At 34.2% G+C, this 19,298-nt stretch overlaps 1 pseudogene; it reads left to right on the top strand.

Annotated features, from left to right (window-relative positions):
* The first annotated feature begins 13,188 nt into the window (after nt 1–13,188).
* LOC149779627 (uncharacterized) lies at nt 13,189–15,682 on the top strand (annotated as a pseudogene).
* Nucleotides 15,683–19,298: the final 3,616 nt, after the last annotated feature.

The following is a 19,298-nucleotide window of genomic DNA, read 5'->3' as shown; positions in this document are numbered from 1 at the left end:
CACGGGACAGAGTGCATGTCAGTCTCACTCGAACATATTTACATGGATCAAACCTACCTGCATTTTAACCAACAGCTGCATATGACTTCGGACAGGTGGGAAGCTTGTAGTCTTGTGCACAGTATGGTCCAACAATATGCACAAGCTTTGATTATACACTGAGTTTAGCCTGTAGCCTGATTTTTCTCTTAATATTTGTTAATGAATATGCAGGGTGCAAAGAACCTACAGGTATTTGATAACATCAGATAGAGCCTGTACAACTTAATCAAAGAATGCGCACCGTACCCGAACCTCTGCAGCAAATTTGTTTTCCTCTAAATTCCGTACACAATCACACAAAACATTTCACAAGTCTCGGCCTATAAGATACAAAGGATCAGGATATCCATCAAAGTTTTCTTTCATATTTTTTTATATAACAAAACACGTTTAAAACACAATCAAATTTGTCCTACCTCAGTATGTTATCTGTTGTAATAGACAAACAGAATATATATTGTTCGGCAAGAGATGGAGATTTGTCAAATATTTGATATGCGGATTTAGGTCGTTTGACGCAGATACTGGCATGTCCAATGGTGTCATCTGTTAAAAAGTCTCAGTCGTTGCAGATAATATTGATACGTATGGCAATACTATGATGTGGTTCATTGTATGTATCAACAGTTATCAGCCTGAAATAACTTGCTGTAATATTTTGAAAAATCAATGCTGTTTTCACCAGCCAGCCCCCGCTCTTCTGTTTACGTTTCCAACGGCTTACTCACGGTGAAATCTGCATTACAAGATTCAGTTTCAAATTAGAACGCAAGATTTATTTCTGGACCAGTCAGATGTATTAGACGATATGTGCGAGTGGGACATGAAAAGGGAATTGGTGGGGTAGAGAAATCTATGGCGCCTTAACTCCTAAGTTATTTCTGCCACATTTCTGAGATATAACTGATATGGAAAGAAAGAATATTGTCCAAGTGGTTTATTGCATCAACGTTGCTTTCTTGATAATTTTTTTTTTATGATCACCTGTCGTTGTTCACCTGCGTCACATATGTTTCCCCTACGAGCCGCCCGGTTTCGTTTATTTGTTTTATGTTTGCATCATCTATCAAGTTTAGATGAGTCCATCGTTTTTGACTGCACACATGATCACACTAACGTCCCTTTCAAATTTCACATCAGAACTTCATTTGTACATACACTGGAGTGCTGTTATGCTATAAGATCAAGATTATTCAGATTCATATTGTCACACGTTTTGAACCTGCTTGAAGGCTATGAGGGAAGTGGCGATATTATTTCATGTTAAAGATCCTCTTAAATACAAGTTCGTGCCGTATTTAAGGAAGAGTTCTGGACAGTTTCAGTTGTAAAATTTACACACCGTATTCAAGGCAGATGTTTGGGCAATTTACTGCTTCCTGATAACTTCATACTGTTGAAGGGGACGCTCACCAGTTATTATGTACTTTTGAGAGTGATGTATGTAAGGTGAAGTTATTTGTATTTGAAACATGCACAGTGGAGAGAATGTTGACATGCTTCTATGCTGCTTTGATGTAATGTGGCTGACATTTCTTTGGATATTCTACTTATGGAAATTGTACATGATCTATGCATACCGGTAACTAAAATGACTGCTCCCTTTTGCTAAAAGAATCAGTCTGAATAAGTAAAAAGTACACTATCTTTAGCACCTATTAAAATAGGGAAAATGAATTTTGCCCAACTAGACAATACCAGCTTCTGAAAGTGCAATGAATGAATTACTACATGTATAAAATGTAAAAAAAGTTACTGGCTGTTTTTTTTTTTACAATTGACCTCTGAAATCCAGGAAGTGAAAATGACCAAGTGGAGCTAGCAGTTTTTTGAAAGATGCACATCTGGAGTAAGGTCAAGCTGTATACTCTATAACCCATATTACACCCATCAATCACACACCAAAATAAAGTGAATTAAAGGTTCCTTGAACAATTCTTAAGATATACAAAGTCTTTTTTAAATAGTATAGCCAGTGAGGAAACCCACTTAAATTCTTTCTCTTTAAAATTCTAACCCAATGCAAAATACGAAACTGTAGAGTGCCACCTTAATACAAATTTGAAAATGTATGCAATTATTTTTCTTATTTTCATATCATTGTGTATGATATTCTGAACTAAATGGTACACTAACATTGATTTTATCCGTGAAAATAAGCTAATTATGCTTATTTTGCTCTTCATTGCATAATATGCCTTGAGGCAGTATTGTGTGAGTAGTGACCTTAATTATGGGGAAATTCGAAATCTTAGAATATTGGTATTAAGTCAACTTAAATTTAAAACTGTTACATTAAGTGAAAGAAATATATAGTGAAAATGTTTCTTTTCATTTATTTGCAATGAAATTAAAAAATAAATGATGACCAAGCAAATTCGCATTCTTCCATATTAAACAATAAGCAGATATTTTAACCTTTAACCTTTGACCTTCATGAACCGCACATGTACGATCCCTTTTTTAAACTGTAAAATGTGATGGTGACATCTCATGAATAATTATGTTCCATGTTCCTGTCTTTCAGCATAACATTGGTTGCTATGCTGACAAAATGTAATATGTTTTATTTCCAAAATAGCTCACTTTTCTTCATGGGGGGGGGGGACTGGGCTTGTGTGAGACTCTGACACTAATAAATATTGTTCTGTGGAGGGAAATACAGGAGAATTATTCAAAAGGACTGTTTTTATGCTTGTGACTTAAACTTTTAAGCCATACAATAAAAAAATCATACAATAATAATACTTATGTGCTCATAAAGGGGGCGCTCACCAGTTATTATTTACTTTTGACAGAGTGATGTATGTAAGGTGAAGTTGTTTGCATTTGAAACATGCACAGTAGAGAGAATGTTGGCATACCTCTATGCTGCTTTGATGTAATATGGCTGACATTTCTTTGAATACTGTACTTATGGAAATTGTACATGATGTAAACACACCGGTAACTAAAATGACTGTTCCCTTCCGCTAAAAAAGCAGCCTGAATTAGTCTAAAGTACACTATCTTTAGCAGCTATTAAAATATAGAAAATGAATATTGCCCAACTAGACAATACCAGCTTCTCAAAATGCAATGGATGAATTACTACGTATATCAAATGTAAAAAAAAAAACATGTTATCGGCTCTTTTTTTGCAATTTACCTTTGAAGTCCAGGAAGCGGAAATGGCCAAGTGGAGCTAGCAGTTTCTGAAAGATGCACATGTGGAGTAAGGACAAAGCTGTATACTCTAAAACCCTTATTACACCAATCAATCAACCACCAAAATAAAGGGAATTAAAGGTTCTTTGAACAATATCTAAGATATACAAGGTCTTTTTAAATAGTCAGTATAACCAGTGAGGGAAACCCAAGGAAATTCTTTCTCTTTAAAATTCTGTGCAAAATACGAAACTGCAGAGCGCCACCTGAAATCAAAACTGCTACTGCTTCGTATGTCATAGGATATTGACATGAAAGTGCCAGATCTTCAAACAGTCAAGTCTAAATTAATATGGAAAACTGATATTGCTTTATTTTCTAGAACATTGTTTTAGAATAAGTCTGAGGAAATTATAAATGCAAGCTACTGCCAAGATATGTTAAAATGCACATACAGACGATTATACTATATTTCTGCATTCATTCGTGAAGAAAAATTGTTTTATATTCTTTTCATTGAGCTGATTCGTTTTATCTTTCCTTTTCGTAATTTGATGTCTTACTTCATTAATCGTTTCAAAACGCCATAATACATACACTTAACTATCAACGTCCATCATTTCAGTGACAAATATATTTCGCAAAATATGTGCTACTTCTCGTTGTAGTACAGATTTTCCTCATGTTCGTTCGTTTGTATCTTTTCTCAGTTTCACGTGTTTACTTTCGTTATTCATCTACAGGATGGAACAAAAACATACGAACAATTTTGAAAGTTGACTACCATTTTATGTTACTTTACAAATTATATTTTTGTTGAAATGTATACACACATCTATAATTAAACTTCAGTTCAGTTTTAAGAGAGAGAGAGAGAGAGAGAGAGAGAGAGAGAAAGAGAGAATTTCCGCACGCCATAAATAATATCCACTTTCAAGGTATCTCAATATTTTGTGAATGATTTATATTTTTTAAAAGTCTGGCACACCTGCATTTATAGTCTCATTCTTGAAAAGAATATTTATGTTTTGAATGTTTTCTCCATAAGTTTAGTAATTATAATGTGTAGTGGAGCCAGTGCAGCAAATGTATGTATGTATGTATGTATGTATATATATATATATATATATATATATATATATATATATATATATATATATATATATATATATATATATATATATATGATTATGTGGGTCAGTTAAAACTGGATCGGAATATTGTACGAAAGACGACTATCTGCAATCTGCAATCCTTCTACAGTATTTAAATTTAGAGCTACAACTTGCCTGAATGCATAAATTTGCCTTACCCCAAACGTTGTTACTTTACGTGTTATTCTGAGCAATCTAGCACGTGTGTTAGCGTGTACTAGGCCTGGTGTTACGAGATTTAATACTCCACCCAGCTTGAGCCTGTCACAAAATACTTATGTACAGCAAGCAGTAAGTGGGGAATAGTGGACACATTGGTCAACTGGACTTATTTGGGAAACTGTGACCCTTGGTCAGAGCCGTAAAAAGCGACACTGGGCACTGGGGTAAGAAACACCCGGACCTCTCCGAGTTCTTGTTCAAACACAATTTGTTTTGCTATAATTAAAAAGTGTTGTTCGATCTGTGCCCCCATACTTCGGCCTTGCCCTGGGTGGCCGAGTGGTCAAAGACACTCGCCTTTACAGATCGTTGTCATCTCACATCTATTTGCATGGATTCGTGTTCCGGCATTGGCTAATGTGGGTATGTGAGAATGTCTGGCAGTAACTTCCAGAACAAAAAAGATTGGAAAGTTAACTCTGAATCTTACATGAGCTTATATTTTTCAAAATTAAATATCAGATCAAAATTAAATATCAGATCAAAATTAAATATCAGATCAAAATTAAATATCAGATCAAAATCAAATTACAAATCAAAATCAAATATCAGATCAAAATCAAATATCAGATTAAAATCAAATTACAGATCAAAATCAAATATCAGATCAAAATCAAATTACAGATCAAAATCAAATATCAGATCAAAATCAAATTAGAGATCAGATTTCCCAAAGGGAGATTTGAGTCAAATCTATTCTCGACTGGGTGCAGTTTATGGGAGTAAATGTTGCGGAAAGACTATTTCGTGTCAACTGCTGCTGCACTGGATGAAATAATATTTTTTCTTACATCTTTAAACGTTCATTCTGATTGTGACCCGTTGTTAGAGATGTATTGTTTGTATTTAATAGAATAATATACATCGTAAGATGTCTTTCAGAGAAAAATCAATATTAATATAACTTTCTATGTAGGAGAAACAATCACCAGATGTTCAAAATGGTTGCTATTACAGCCTTAATGGACATCAGCCTGACATCATCTTCGCTAAGCAATAAGAACTAACCAGACATCATAAGATGTTTTTATATGAAAACCCCATCTTTATATGAACAGCCATTTAGAAGAAGCAGCGAGAACCAGATTTTCAAGTTGGACACTGCGGAGGCCATGTAGGATGGTTAAGTTGTACCGTTTTCATTTAGAACCACTTAAGTGGTACCGTTTTCATTTAGAACCACTTAAGTTGTACCGTTTTCATTTAGAACCACTTAAGTGGTACCGTTTTCATTTAGAACCACTTAAGTTGTACCGTTTTCATTTAGAACCACTTAAGTGGTACCGTTTTCATTTAGAACCACTTAAGTTGTACCGTTTTCATTTAGAACCACTTAAGTGGTACCGTTTTCATTTAGAACCAACTAGACCATAGGATGAATATGCATGTTTAAAATTTTAAGGCAATCCTCCAACTAATTCAGGAAGAGTAGTCATAACAAACTTGTACCGACAGCCAACAAGCCATCCCATTAGCAAAAACGAAAACAGAGGCAGATAATAACAATAATAAGGAAATTTTTCAACTTCTTTCAAATGTGAATTACTATTTCTGAGGGTAAATTGTCATTCTGAAAGAAAGTTACACATTAGATCTCTTCCACTGGAGGGATAAATTTCTGCATATACTTAAGTTCTTTACTACAATCTAGTTCTACTTATGACTAGTTTTGACAGGCACTGATAAAGGTTTGTGTTCTTTTATTGTTTGGAATTACCAGCACAGTTAACTTTAGCAACCAATCAGATAAAGCATTGCACTGTTTGGACTGCCAAGCCCACCTATTTTTAGCAATCAATTAGATAAAGCATTGCATTGTTTGAAATTCCCAGTCCACTTAGTTTAAGTAACCAATCAGATGAAGCATTGCATTGTTTGGAATTCCCAGCCCATTTATTTCTAGTAACCAATCAGATAAAGCCCATGTCTCATCTTATGGAGGGTCATCAATAGAAAGGTTATATTCCAATAGATTCTTTAATGCTCATGTGAAAGTTGTATGGCAATTTGATTGGTAAATCTAAAGGTCAAAAAACAACATGAACTCATATTGGCATATGTCAGCTCTCTGTTAAAAGGGAGACCTCAACTTTAATAAGAACAATCATTAATGAGATTAGTCCTTTGAGAAGAAAAAGCATTATTGAGATTAGTACTTTAATAAGAAAAAGCATTAATGAAATTAGTCATTTAATAAGAAAAAGCATCAATGTGATTAGTCCTTTAATAAGAAAAAGCATTATTGAGATTAGTCCTTTAATAAGAAAAAGCATTAATGAAATTAGTCCTTTAATAAGAAAAGCATTAATGTGATTAGTCCATTAATAAGATAAAGCATTATTGAGATTAGTCCTTTAATAAGAAAAAGCATTAATGTGATTAGTCCTTTAATAAGAAAAAGATAAATGTGATTAGTCCTTTAATAAGAAAAAGCAATAATGAAATTAGTCCTTTAATAAGAAAAAGCATTATTGAGATTAGTCCTTTAATAAGAAAAAGCATTATTGAGATTAGTCCCTTAATAAGAAAAAGCATTATTGAGATGAGTCCATTAATAAGAAAAATACCAAAACTTCCAATGGATCATAATAGTCTGGGCTGTGCTGATATGCCAATAAACCCTCCATATTCTTACTGCTCCATTATTAAGATATTGTGTAAGTTGTAAAGTTATTATTTATTTTGTACAGTCAAGCCTGTAAATAGCAAAAGAGCCAAATTGGTCTTTGTACACAGGTGACCTCTGTACACAGATTAATCTTTCAAGTTTGGTTTTTGAATAAATACAATACACCAAATATTATTATTATTATTATTGTTATTATTATTACGAAGGGTTTTAATTTAGCACACTATTCAAAACCATAAAATACATAAATGTTGTTCTCACCCAAAGTTATGTTCCACACGTGATTACCCTATCTTGCTTTCTTTATTTCATCCTATTAATTAAATCATTGCTGACCAAATAAAGTTATTGTTCTTTGTTTTGTTCACCATGACACGATATTACACGATATTAATTTCACCATGACACGATATTAATTTCACCATGACTCGAGAATAATTTCACCATGACACGATATTAAGTTCACCATGACACGATATTAATTTCACCATGACACGATATTAATTTCACCATGACACGATAATAATTTCACCATGACACGACATTAATTTCACCATGACAACATACCAATGATTGTGAAACAGAGAATTGACTGTTTGCTGTCATCAAAGCAGTCAACTTAAGTGAAACACAGTGACTAAATGGGAATGAGAAGAAACTCAATGTGGATATTGTTAGCAGACATCAAATAATACTTTTTTTGCCTGTACTGGCAACTTGTGTAATTACCCCTGAGCATAATGAAATGGTTGTAACTTGCATCTCTCCATAATGAAGTAACACATGCGATCAATATGAAACCTGCTAATTAACTGACAGAGATTTTGTTTCTATCTAGGATATCATTTTTTATGATTGTTGTCTAATTAGAGAAACTGCTTCACTTTAAAATGTAATATATTGACACCATTGCATTACAACGAAACAGTGACTGGAGTAAGTTGAGAAGTGAGATAAGAAATGTTTACGCACCAATTCAAATCATGTTACTTTATCTAAACAATGCCTAATCAAAAATTTAATTTGCATCCATAGAGCAGTGACGACAAATATAAGGAAGTAAAAATTATTTAATTAGAAAACATACAACCAATGACCGCTGAAATCTGGTAACAATTATATACACGACTTTCATAAGGAAAACTTGCTGCAGGAGAATTATAATGGCTGTTGTGGCATATTCACTGGTAGAATATGTTTGTTTGTAATTTTTGCTTTCTAAAATGTCACCTTTGAACTATAACCAATTATGTCTTGTTAATTAGTCAGTTCAGTGTTGGACATAATAATAGTCTGATCTTTAATCTTTAAATATTCTGAGCACAAGACTAAAACATTTTGAGCACAGGACAAACAATTTGACATAATTCACTAAAATTCAAGAACAGTTCTTTCAGAAACGCTTTATCATTAAGTTTTGCAGGATATAATGAAAAGAAAGGTGAAGGTAATATACCAAGTCATTTGACTCTAAATTTATTCAAAGATACAGAATGTTGAGTTTTCTGACTTCAACCTTGAGAATGTCTGAGGCAGAATTTAATTTAAAAAAGAGAATAAAAGGTCTGGTCCATCCATTGCTAAACTGTACTCAAACTCTTGAATAATAAATATTGCTCTTAATTGAGAAATCTTGCTTGAAATATTCAAAAGCAGCATTTTGATTGAAAAAAATAGAAATAATATTTTAAGTTAAAGTTTTAAGATTCGTGGACCATGAAAACCAAAGAGCAAATGTATCGATTTTCACCTCTGTGTTTCCATGATTGATTCGTATTTCTCAAATGTCCTAGTTCAGTAATTTTCTCTAGTTTTTCCACCTGAAAGACCACATAATCACGTGACTAGAACTGTCTATGAGATATGTTTGGCTTACTCTCTGTGAATGGTCGGTCTAAACTAAATGTTTGACGAACCCGGTCCTAAAATATTAGCTTTCTCTCAGTCATAAAAATGACTATTCAAAATGCAACATGTGCTTAGTATTTCTGGGCATTGACTATTCAGTTTCTAATATGTGAATAGTATTTCTGGGCTTTGACTATTCAGTTTCTAATATGTGAATAGTATTTCTGGGCTTTGACTATTCAGTTTCTAATATGTGAATAGTATTTCTGGGCTTTGACTATTCAGTTTCTAATATGTGCTTAGTATTTCTGGGCATTGACTATTCAGTTTCTAATATGTGAATAGTATTTCTGGGCTTTGACTATTTAATTTCTAAGGTGCATATATTTCTAGGCTTTTTGCTACAAGTAAAAACATCTGCTTCAATAGGTTTGTTTTATGCAAGGTATTTCAATACCCTGAAGATTTCAATACTGATATAAAAACTTCTGAAGGATAAATCAAACTAACTGCATTTGGTTTAAGCCGACTGTTGACCAAGGTTAGGCCAACATCTACCATGGACAGAATCAATCACCATGAAAACACTAATATTTAAATCATAAACAACAGGTGGTTAAAATTGCAAGATCCAGACTGTAATCAATCAATCCCTGGGTGTACATCTTGCCTCAAATTTAAGTTTGTTAATCTGGATATAAATTCATTCATTTATCCATACTAGAGAAAAGAATGGCAAGCATGTAAATAAAGAGAACCTTTAGGAGTACTAGAACAACAAGCACACTTTCATTAAAAATGTGCAAACAATTTTTTCTCATATAATAGTAAGTAGTTTTTGCAAACACACAAGTAAAGAACGACAATTCATCAATATATCTCTTTAATATTTTTGTGTTTCTTATATTATGCTCATATACAAAAAAAATGAATTAGGCTGACAATATCTTGGTTTGATATTCTGGACTAATAAATTATATGATGGGGTGTAAACTGAAATGAAATTAAAAAGCTTTATAAAAAAAAATGCTTGAACTTTTGAATGCACATTTCATGATATATACAGTCACATGTAACCAAAAAAATGTCGCATACATATATGCATATAGAACAGAAATAACAATTTTTTAGGGCTGTTGCCCATAAACATACTTGGGACTCAGGGTAGGTCACTTCAATGTGCAGTAGTCACCCAAAATGTAATTAATAACTTTTAATTTTTTTCTCCATAAATCTCTTTGATTATTCAGAATACCTTGACATATATCTAAAACTATTACAATCCCTGATTAATGTATATATTTAAACGGAACAGCCTTTATAATGTTTAAGTAAGTTTCAATGAAAACACTATCAAATATGACGTAGAAAGAGCAACTGATCCTATTGGGAATATTACGGCACATACAATTTGCAGCGTGGTAAGATCCACAGGTAGACCCGCAATCTACAGATTAGATACAACTGCTCCTCAACGTGGATTTGTACTAGAGCAAATTACAAGTAATTTCTGAAGGCACACAATTACCACCAAATTCACATTTGTAAACTGGCACACCTATGTCGATTGCATTCAAGACAGGTCAGCATCTCATTTTTGTGTGTATGACCAAGACTACTATTAATTCTATCTATGGTAAACTGTCTTGGATTATTATTTGAATATTGCCACAACATTACTGTGTTACAGCTTGCACACTGATTATTCTGTCTTTTCAATGTCATGATACATTCAGCATCGACATCAAAGTCGCCTTTATTTTTTTGTCACACTGTTTATAACTATCTAATTTTTGTCTTAATGCATCATAGTTAATTTCCTGAATTTGATTTCTGTGAAGTCTATCATAACCCTCCGCAACTGATATATTCTTCTGACTCGAGACACTGCGAGATAAACTAAGTTTGACCATTCGATACGATTATTGATAATCCAGACATTTGAATAAGAGATAGTTAATCCTTGTGATGAATAAATTGTCATTGCGAATCCTAGCATCCATGGAGTTTTGTCCATAGTTAACGCGCTCTCATCAAGACTGACAGGAACTAAAACAATATCATTTAATACAAGATTTTGTTTCTCTGACGATCCTGATATATCAACGTGAATATTTTGTCGTCGCGTATCTGCTGGTCGATAACACGATGGTACGGATAGATTTGAACATTTTTCTTTATGTAACATAAAAAATTGTTGTTGAAGTGTATCATGAACTATCTTTCTACTTGCAACTATCAAATCATGTGGTCTCCATAAATTCCTAAAATTGTTTATAGGAATTTCTGAAATTATTACTCACATTATTTCGCACTGAAATTTATTTGTTTGTAGTCTGAATAATTTCTTAAACTCTTTTAATTCTGGATGAAGCACTCGATGATCATCAGTTATTTCTTTAAAATAATACACAGGTTTTTTCAGCCGTTTATGTGGAGACAATATATAACACAAGGCTGGGGTTGACCATGATCGCCACACATTATCTCAGCAGCATTTGTAGTCAATAACCAATCAAGAAATATTTTTAACGTTTCTAATGAAACGGTGCATATTTCATCCCAAACAACAATCCTTGGAATATATGTTTCTCGCCCATTCATTCATGAGTCTATTTATCTCCCTTCGATCAAACAAAAATGTATGATATGTGCATGATTTAGTATTTATATTTATGGAATTCATGTTACAGCATTAGTCCAAGCATACGCATTATGATCAATAATATCAAAGATCCTTCTGATTTATAATTTGATTCGTACAAAATCTCACCAGTTATCGTTTTTACCGTTATTGGAAATTTTAATTTCTTTCCTAGCTCAGCGATGTCTTTGATGAACGCTCCAGTATCTTTAACTATTTCTGCCCAATCATTTATTATTTTACCTCTTTTATCAGTTAAATCATGTCCATGAGTCGAAATTGTAAAATATTCCGTTACTCGCTCGGCTACACAATTTAGCCTTGATAATTTCATCGGTTTTAGAACATTAACGATGGGGGTATTATTCAGCGGATAAATTGCATAAATATCCACGGTTACAGGATATGCTCTTTCATAATACGGTTTGTCAATACCAGTGAACATTCCTGGTTTGGAATTTTTACGTAATACGGTGATATCTTCATTATAAAGGAAAGGGTCACGTTTGTCACTGACAATCCAAGTATTGTCTACTTCCTTCCACTCTAATCCAAGTATTGCCTACTTCCTTCCACTCTAAAGATAAAATACTTGAGAGAGATTTAGGACCAACACAGAAAACAGCATAACAGCATTGAAAGCAGCTCAGCTTCCAAATAATTTAAAAATAACTTCCTTACTAGAATTAATAACCCGCTTTATATAACCTCATGTATGGATATGATATTATTCAATGATAAAAAACAATGATACAAACTGGAATAAATTATGATGTTTTAATCACGTTTGCGTGATGTTGATTTTCAATCCCTACAGAAGTGCTTAGGTACTTCCACAACAGAGCTAAAGACTTAAACATACTGCCTACATGTTTTCTATCACGTCCGTGTGATAGAGATTTTCAATCCGTTTTGGAATGCTAAGGTATTTCAAAAGTAGAAATGAAATGACTTGAAATATACACCAGACAATTATACAAGTTTACTAAATCATAATTGTAACTAACAAAAGTTTAACGCTCTCTTGATAATTACGCCATCATAAATGTGCACTCTAAAGATAAATTACTAGAGAGAGATTTAGGACCAACACAGAAAACTTTAATCCCTCTATCAAGTGCTAAGGCACTTAAAGCACAAAACAATGTTTTCCATTACGTCCGCATGATGGAAGATATCAATCCTTTCTCAGGATTGATTGATTGATTAATTTGATTATAGTGGTGTGCCCACGTTGTGCATGTACCAAAGCGACCTGATAATTGTTCCTGAGGGAAGGAAAAAGAGCCTCATCCCCCAGGCGTTTATGTGTACAAGGTACACTGGTACTTATAGCCTTCAGATATGGGTCCTTTTTGGATCCATTGCGGTCTGACTGGAGGGCTGTTTCATGAGTGGGAATGGACCCACGCACTCATGATACTAAATTAAATTTTCCGTTTCCCAATCACTGTGGTGTCGACCAATGCAGTTGTAACATCAGTCGCGATTGGTTTGCGACAATGACGTCACACTGGGACACCAATTTTAGGCGGGTGGAGATCGTTCCACATCTCCGCCCTTTGTACGAATGTCCGGAAGTGGAAAGTGAAGGGAATTTCAGACAGCAGGCTATCCGCATGGAGCAACTGTACAACCCGCCCGTACTTAATCAAATTTTATCCAGTTGTTTGTAAGTAGACCCTAACAACCAATATTGTGTAAGCCACCTGTGCAATTGAGTCAAATTCAAATAAGTCTGATAATTTTCCTAACTCCTAACAATTGAAATAGTACTAGTACATAGTGTACTTAATGAAATGCCCTAACAATTTTGATTTTCTAATTGTCTAAGCGATAAATAAAAGTTTAGTCACTGTTAGGCAATTGGTTTAAATTTTGATGCAGGCAACCGAAAAGATCAAGTCAGTTTTGTGTGGTTTTATCGAATTAGGTAACCAAGCCAAATTGGTCCCTTTAGATAAATGGCAATTTGTAGCCCTAAGAAGGGTTGTTATTTCTCCCCAGGCGGGAAGGTGCATCGGTTATCTTCTTGCTTGCATACTGCTTCCGGAACTAAGGTGTAACAACACGAAAATAATTGGACAACAATATACCATGGCATATAGAAGAACTAAATAACGAAAGGCAACTCATACTCTCATGGTACAAAAATACTACGCTTATAGACACTTTATTACTTTCAACTCATATATACTTTTGGATACGCTTTCAAAATTATACACAGACAGGATTAGATAAGGAAACAATACATAGAGGATCTGACCTAGATAGAGCCGTCCATACACGACAAAGGGGACACAGTACAACAAAAGACATATAAGCACACAACACATAGGACTAAAATGACTGGCATTAAAACAACAGGGGAAAGGGAAGGGAAACTACCCTGAGACTTAAATAGTCCCCAGGGTGGATAGTACTCCCCTAGGTTCCAAGTAAGGAAGGATAGAAACGAGGCCAAATGCCAGCCAAGGCATATGGAAGGGAGTACAACTGACCAAACTTTAATGGGATAATTTAAACTCTATCATATGATGAACAAAACTTAGACTAACCCTGACTAAATTTTTATCTTTATTCTTCCTGGAGACAAACAAACTTATAACACCTAATGGGTGGACAGGGATACACAAAGCACAAAACATCATTAGAAGACATGGGTGTCACTTCTAAGTCTTAATCAACTAAATGTGTTTGGATGAGCCTAAAAGGTGTCAACACAGTATTACAAACAATATGTGTTATTTGTCAAAGTTTATTGTTGTGTATTTTTAATGGCTACTAAAGAGGACGAATTCCTCTCAATTACGGACTCAAAGCCGACAGGGAATTTTCAGGCTTTGGGCCTGAGAATATTGCAGCCTTTTGCGAAGTTTTGAAGCAAGTTCCTCAAAAGGGAGAGGAGTTATGAAGCCACAAAAACCAAACTATAAAGAGAAAAATTGAAGTCTGTTGTGACTAATGTTCAGAAAGTGGCAAAACGCAAGCCTGTTATGGCGACTAAACAAGCAAAAACTGTTGGACAGACGAGGACGTCCAGTTTCATAGACATAAATAACATGTCGGAAAGAGATATTGAGTTTTTGAAGAAAAAATTGGGTCTAAATGAAATGCAGTCTGTTATGGCAGATGATAATGAAATTGATGCCCTTTTTGGTGAACGCTTATCTGGATTAAATGCAGAAGTTGAAAATAAAAGGCCATAGAGCTATGTCGCTGTTACCCCAGCAGAGGGTGAAGCAAGTAGACCACTCAAGCAAATTTCTTTGAGTGGAAAACTAAATGGGGCATTACTTGATACTTTGCAGCCTGCTTCCAACTTTATTTCTATTGCTAATCAAATGTGGCAATTACCCAAACTGAAAGCTCCCCAAAAAGGAGAGTCTATACATAAATCCTTAGCATAGCTGAGTAACACTGCATGCACATCTTTATGTACAACAGATGAAATTGTACAGAAGTACAAGATCCCAGAAAACTGTGATAAGTTGGGGTCCCCACTTGTCAATCAAGAAATTTAAAATGACCTTAACAAACGAGCTGATTCTTGTTACAAAGCCTTTAGGGATAGACAAAATCTTGTTGCGTCAGGTATTATGCCCAATTGTCCAATTAGCAGAATTACTAAAATCTCAGATTGCCACTAGTGAAAAAGCAAAGACCCTAATTTCAGATGCTATTACCCTTATGGGTCAGGTGCAATATCATGTCTCCCTAAGAAGGTGGTATATGATTCGACCACATTTGAAAAGGAAATAGTCTAATCTTTGTGACATGCATACTCCAATACTGTACATGCTTTTTGGGGATGATGTGGCCAAGGAAGTTAAAAGATGTGACGCTGTGTTTTCACTTTCGAAAGAAACGTTTGCCCATATTCACAGAGGTTTCAAAAGAGACCGTGCTAGTGGTGGTGGATCCATACGAGGTCCAGATTTCAATCAGAGGGCAAGATTTCGATCTCTACCTTATAGTGCTCAAAATAGTACATGAATCAATACTAAATTCCAATAGACGAAGGGGACCTGCCTATACTAGTACTCCAAGCCAGCCCACAAATTAAAATCTATAGGGGTAAGTTATGTGGGAAAACTTAAACACTGTTTTGCTATATGGAATAATTTTATATGTGAACCGTGGATTTTGCAAACAGTTTCGGGGTACAAAATATAGTTTGATTCCAAAAGAAATTCCCCTTTCAAATGAGCAGAGAACCATTATATCCAATGAAATCACTGAACTTCTACACAAAGGAGCAATAGTTCCATCCACATGTGAGAGTAATCAATTTCTTTTGAACATTTGTATTGCTCCCAAACCTAATGGAAAATTTTCGAAAGTTATTGACCTGAAATAGTTGCATACATTTGTTCATTATGAACATTTTAAGCAAGAAACATTTCAAATTGTTTTAGATCTCATCCAGAAAAATGATTTCTTTACTTCTATTGATCTAAAGGATGCTTATTTTAGTATTCCAATGCATATAGTTTATCAGAAGTTTCTAAAGTTTACTTGGAACGGTCAATGTTTTCGATTTGTATGTTTACCTTTTGGGGTCTCCTCTGTTCTAAGAGTTTTCGCTAAAATCCTAAAACCAATTTATGCTTGGTTTAGGCAGCAGTGCATTAGGTGTTCCTATTATATTGATGCCTCATTGAATTTGGATGGTGATAGTTACATTTGCTTGCAAAACACATGGACTATGATTGAGACATTAAAATCTCTTAGTTTCACTATCAATCTCGAAAAATCTGTGCTTATTCCATCTCAACGAATTACCGTTTTTGGTTTCGATTTAGACTCTGTACAGTGTAAGATTTTTCTTACTGAGGAGAAAGTGGAAAAAATCCATGTTTTTGCCAAGAAGCTCATTGATAGCACGAGAGTCGGCATCTTTTATTGGTATGCTTATTAATGCCTTTTATGCAATACTGGAAGCCCCAGTGCACTACAGATATTTGTAACAAGATAGAATTAAAAGCCTTAGGAAAAATAGAAATTTTGATAGTACAGTATAATTATCTCCACAAAGTGTCCAGGAACTTAAATGGTGGTATCTAAATGTGGCAGGCAGGAATGGGAAATCTATCAGACAAGACAAGATTGGTTTTACTATTCAAACTGATGCATCACTCTCAGGGTGGGGAGCTTATAAACTTAATTCAAACAGATCAATCTCTGGTAGGTGGGAAAAAAGTGAGACCATTTCTTCCATAAATTACCTTTGTTAGGAATTTCTTATGCATTACAAGTTTTTCATTCAAATTACAGAAATGTCCATATTGATATTCAGTCTTACAACATATGTGCTATCTCGTATATTAATAATATGTGTGGAATGGCATCGATTCAATTGGATCAGCTAGCTAGACAGATTTGGGAATGGTGACTGGAAATGCAGATATTCATAGATGTAGCCCATATTGATCTAATACTTAATATACAGGCCGATTATCTGTCATGGAACGTTTTCTTACTCCACTTAATGGATGCTTAAGAAAGAAATTTTTCAAAGATTGTGTGCACAGACGTTTGTCCCAGACATAGATCTTTTTGCATCGAGATTAAACTGTCAGTTAAAGAAGCTCACCTCGTGGTTTCCAGAACCAGATGCTTTTAAAACTGATGCCTTTTCTTTCTCGTGGCATGATTTAATCCCATACATTTTAGTCCCTTTTAATCTTGTTGGTAACACATTGAATTAAATTATTGCTGATTATGTTAGTAAAGCATTCTTAATTGTTCCACATTGGACATCACAATCATGCTTTCCTTTACTTTTGTCATGTTTAATTGCTCTTCCAAGTAGACATCCAAGGCACAAACATATACTGACTCTTCCACACAATGGTCAAACTCCTCCTCTTGGGAAGACCCTATCTTTAGTAACAGTGACTGTATCAGAGATTGCTCCAAAACCAAGGACTTTCAATAACAGCCATGGACATCATTAACAATTCATGGAGACCAGGAACAACTACACAATATAATTTGGCATGGAAAAAATGGAATTTCTGGTGAACGATCAGGGAAATTAACCCCTTTTGTGTCTCTGAGGTAACATTTATTTCATACTTAGATTCTTTTGTAACTGAAAGTAAGTCTTATAGTGTCGTCAATACTCAAAGGTAATTTTACTTACTACTTTGAGGATGTTTGATAATGCATGGTACCTCAACCCTTTATTGATTAATCTATACTTGAAAGGACTGTTTAACAAAAGTCCACCAGAACCAAGATAGGCTGACACTTGGGATGTTAACCTAGTCTTAAAATACCTGTGAACCTTTTTTCCTTTGGAAACTATATCTTTCCGGTATTTAACAATGTAGCTGGTCGCTCTTAAGGCTTTATTTACAGCCCCAAGAGCACAAATTCTAAAATCATTGAATTTACATAACATGACTTATATGGCAGATAAAATACTATTCATTTTTTCGGATTTGTTGAAAACTTCAAGACAAGGTAAGATTTTCCAGTTGGAACTACTACATTATACATGCTCAGCCTCCTGCTTTACTCCAATAATGGCCCTCATCCTTCACAAATGCTTGGATGAAAGGTTCATAAGCCTTCATTGTAGGATAGCACACTTCCAACCTCATCATCAAAATTTGGACACTGATGAAATTTTCATATTCCACACAGATATATATGATGGATTCTGTTATTCTTCCACCTCCTTCACATGGTGAAAATGGAAAATATCTTTCTTCATTATCGTCGTTTGCTAATTGGTCTGATGGTAAACGGTTACAGTTCCTGAATCCTGTTCATTAACTTGGAATCAAGTATACCAATTTGCAAACGAAGCTGACAATATAAAGTATGAAGGACAAGGGAAATAACTCACAAGTCGCTGATAATGAGCATGGAACTGTTTATTATCCCCTTGCAAGGTCAGAGACCACATTGTAGTAATAGATCTTTACATTATCTGGTTCTCTGTCATTTGCCCATTCCATAAGTTGCACTACACCCAGACCAAGGATACCAAGGTGATCATTTGCCATTAACTGTAAAATTGTCTTTAGATTATATTAACCAAAAATATATACGTTATTTATTAATCAGTTGATTGTTTGCTTGATTCATTCATTTCCTCGTTATCATTCGTTAGATCAGAATAATTCATTATGTCAAGCTGCAACAATATAGAAATAGCCCTGATGAAAAAAGTCAAACTCAAGTTAAGAAAGTATGATGCTTGTAATTTTCAGTACCCTCTAAATAGAAAATGTCATGATGCTTGTAATTTTGTACTAGAAAATAGTATAATACTTTAAATTGTCTGTACTCTCTACATAGAAAATGTCATGATGCCTTTAATTTTGTGTGCCCTCTTCATAGAAAATAGCATGATGCTTGTAATTTTGTGCACCCTATGCACAGAAAATGTCATGATACTTGCAGTTTTGTCTACCCTCTAAATGGAAAATAGTTTGGTGCTTGTAATTTTGTGTACCGTATACATAGAAAATGGTATAATGCTTTTAATTTTGTGTACCTTCTCCATAGAAATTGTCATGAAGCATATAATTCTGTGTACCCTCTACATAGAAAATAGTATGATGCTTGTAATTTAGTGTACCCTCTACATAACAAA

This window comes from Sinohyriopsis cumingii, chromosome 17 (genome assembly GCF_028554795.1).
Source record: "Sinohyriopsis cumingii isolate HCF-2022 chromosome 17, ASM2855479v2, whole genome shotgun sequence".
Lineage (NCBI taxonomy): Eukaryota > Metazoa > Mollusca > Bivalvia > Unionida > Unionidae > Sinohyriopsis > Sinohyriopsis cumingii.
The sequence above is the reverse complement of the archived record's forward strand: the minus strand, read 5'-3'. Positions and strand labels throughout refer to the sequence as shown.